Genomic DNA, 3505 nt, shown 5'->3' on the forward strand with positions numbered 1-3505 from the left:
ACCTCGCTTAGCGAAAAAAAGAGAGCTCTCAATCTGCAAAGGACATTTAATTGTTGTGGGGCCAGGGATAGGGCACCAGACCTCCTATTACTGAGTCTTTATGGAAAGGCATAGGCTTTAAGAGCCAGTCTCGGAGAGATCCAGGTCTCAGAAGCCCTGATGTGCAGAGACTGCCTCCTCCTAGCGCTGACCCACCATCTTGCTGTCTCACTCGCCCTTACTCTCCCCCTTACTGGAGACTGATTCAGTGGGTCCTTCTCTGCAGGTGGCCAGTGGGGAAATTTTAGCAGCTGGCCACGCTGCTGATGCCAAGCGTGGTTTCAGAGCTGATTACCTGCACGGTCTCCTCCCGGAGGAAGCAACCCAGACCTCACAGGTCAGGCTTAGGTGGCTGTAACAGGAGGCAGGAACAGCTGTGGTTTTTATGGCTAGGACAGACTGTACGGGAGCCAAATTAAAAGTCCTCTATGTTGAACTCTGTTGGGATGGACAATAAGAGAGAGAGACATTTTCCCTGAAACTGCACTGTTTAAATAGAAGAGAAAATATGCAGCTGGTGGGAGACGGGGAAGGGGAATTGTGGGGTGGGTGCTCTTCACTGGAAGTTGGAACATGCTCTGGCTCTTGAGAACTCATCCAAACTTTCCACTGGAGCTTGATGTGGACTTCATTTCAGCGAAAAGCCTTTTCCTCAGAAAAGGCTTCATTTAAACAGAAGTGTTGGTTTTGATGACTGTTTAGGCTGGACAGCATCTTAGAGTGGCTTACATTCTTGGCCCCAGTAGTTTTGATGGAGATAAGCCTAGGATTCTGGACTGAAATTTTGTTTGGTAACGCAAACTAATTCTAGCACTTCCCCTCCTTTCAGAAACGCAAACATCCAAGCGATTGAAATGAAACCTTTAAATGACCCATCCTGAACTGGCTTTCACATTTTTCAGTGTTGTGAACACACCATAGATTTTGAATCTCTTCTCCGGGCAGGGGAACAGCTTCCTGCCCAGCCGTACCAATAACCCATAACCAGTTTTGGAGGCTGTTTCTTCCTGGAGGAGGGATACACTGGGAACCCGTGAGATGAATGTGGTCATGGTTTGTCAGATTTCACATCTTTATTCCCTTTTCCTAGTTTTGCCTTGCTAGGCTACTTTCCCAGTTTGAGGTGAGGGGGCCTCAAAGTCTAGTCTTTATCAATGGCATGGGCACTTATGTTCACGGAGAACCGCCAGGCAAAACCGTTGGACACCAGTGGCTTCATATCACTGCTGGCATTGCCGTCTGGCAGGCATCCTTTCCTATCCGCTCTAAAACGGAGGGATGCTTTCCGCGCTGCATCCCTCCTCAAGCCCGGATCAGCTACCCTGCAGCAGCGGTGACAGCCACCCTGGGCTGCTTGCAGTGCAGATGGGAGCTGGGCTCTGTGATTTCCCCCCACCCCTGGCAGGAGGAACCGTGCTGGCGGCGATGCGGTGCAGGAGGCGAGTGGGAAGCTGTGGGTGAATGGCTGCTCCACAAGCCCACAGACTGCCTGCCGGAGTGGGCAGCCCGTGAGCACTAGGCACCACAGCAGGAGATCCTGCATGGCCCCATAGATGGTCTGGCAGAGAACAGGACGGTGGATATAGCGGGGAGGCTGCTGCTGTCCACCCCATTTGCCTGCAGGGACACAAGTGACACTGGGTGTTCTTCTGCTTGCACATCCCCAGTGCGGAGAGTAGATCTAGCATGACCAGAGAGACCTTTTGAATCTCTTCCAGACTCCATTAGTATGGACAACAGCAGCTGGTGTCTCCTTGGGAAAGACCTGTGTAACTGGGCCAAATGCTCTCCAGGCAGGTTTTTAGCTAGAGCCCTCCTCTCTCTTCCATCCCAGCCATCATGCGCAGCTTTGCTGAGGGACACACAGCAGCAGTTGCTCGGATTGCGGCAGCAGCTGCTGTTCCAGATTTCCTGCTTTCAGAGGCATGAGGGATGGAGAGATGAGGATGCAGGCAGCTGCCTGTGCTGTTGTGATCTCCTTCAGGACAGAGCCAGGCACACACACCAGCATCTCTGGAGTACTGCAGCCAGGTGTACCATGGAGATCCGAGTTTGGGAGAGCCAGAGAAATGAGATTTACCTAGCTCCCGCACTCATAGCCCCTTTTTCCAGTTCTTTTGGAGAGTCTGGTGTTCCCCATGGTGACAATGCTCCTTCATCCCTGGGTTCCCACAGAAACATATCGGGTGTCTGCAAAAAAGCATTCCCCACCTGGCATCAAGAGGAAAGTGGGAGTCTTGGAATATTTTCACAAGTAGAAAATCTGGAAAAAGATACAGATTCCCATTTTAAGTCAATCAGATAGGATGTTTATTAGCTGATTCTATATCTGTAAACAAGTAATTTCCAGCAACAACAGTTCTGTTTTTTTGAAAATGTCAGAAAGTTTCAATGGTTTCAGAACTTTTTTCTTAAGATGAAATATTTATCATAGTGGAAATTTCTGGCTCTGACACGCTAGTGAGGGAAGTCCCGTGCCACTGACAATCCCTGCCTTGCCTGAAGGTTGTGATACGGTCCCCTGACCCAGAGTGACTCCTTTACCTGAAACTCAGCTAATTGCTTCTTGTCCCGTGATCACCTCGAAAGCGGTTTTAACTAAGAGACTTTACCAGAGGGGTGGGGTAGGAATGTGTGCGTGGCCCATTGCTGCAGCTCGGCTGTTGGAGGGTAATTGGTCGCTGTAGCACGTACATTTGAGATCATGAAACCATCCTGCCGCCTCTGCTTAATCCAGGTGGTCTCTGAGGGTCCTTCATTGCCTTCCTTTCGTGTGTAGAACATTTCTCTTGCCACATCCTCCTGATGGGGGCATATCTCCCAAATGCTGGGTGGGTGTGGGGAGAAATAAAGACTCTTGACTCCTTGTCAGAGCCTTTGGGAGCAGTGACAGTTTCTGGAGCTGTTGTCTGCCTGCCTCATCCCCTTTGTCCCTGTCCAGGTGCTGCGTTTAACCAGCCTGTGGGCAGCTGGTGGAGAGACTGTTTACAGCTCGTGACTCCTTTTTGATTTCATGAAAGCTCATTTTCTGCCTGAGGAAAGCTTTTCTCCACGAGCCCTGATCCCTGCCTGGCCCTGAAGAGGGGGAGATGTGCCACATAATGGCAGGGAGGGGGATTAGAGAGGCATGGGGGTGGAGGAAGAGGAGGAGGAGGCGGGAAGCGGCAGGGGGCTGTGCACACTTAACACACAAACAGATGTTCTCCTTTTAACCTGAGCATCATTCAACCACGGTGCTTTCGTTTTTCTACAACTGACACCTAAGCCAGGGCTCCCTCACCCCCTCACTCAGTGTCACGGGTCCCCTTCTCCCTGTTCCCAAGGCAGCGGAGTCGGGGAAATGAAGCCACAAAAACTGATGATGGTCCCGTGTGGGGAGGGGGAGCGCGACCATTCCTCTGCTCATCTGGCACCTGGGAGGGGGCATGGCAGCAGGGGATGGAGTGCGGTGACCCCAGCGAGTGAG

At 51.4% G+C, this 3505-nt stretch overlaps 1 protein-coding gene across 1 annotated transcript in view; it reads left to right on the top strand.

Annotated features, from left to right (window-relative positions):
* Nucleotides 1–3505, top strand: part of MFNG (MFNG O-fucosylpeptide 3-beta-N-acetylglucosaminyltransferase) — a 10512-nt gene that overhangs the window by 2124 nt on the left and 4883 nt on the right. The gene's annotated exons all lie outside the window — the stretch shown is intronic.

This window comes from Fulmarus glacialis, unplaced genomic scaffold (genome assembly GCF_000690835.1).
Source record: "Fulmarus glacialis isolate BGI_N327 unplaced genomic scaffold, ASM69083v1 scaffold4293, whole genome shotgun sequence".
NCBI classification, from domain to species: Eukaryota; Metazoa; Chordata; class Aves; order Procellariiformes; family Procellariidae; genus Fulmarus; species Fulmarus glacialis.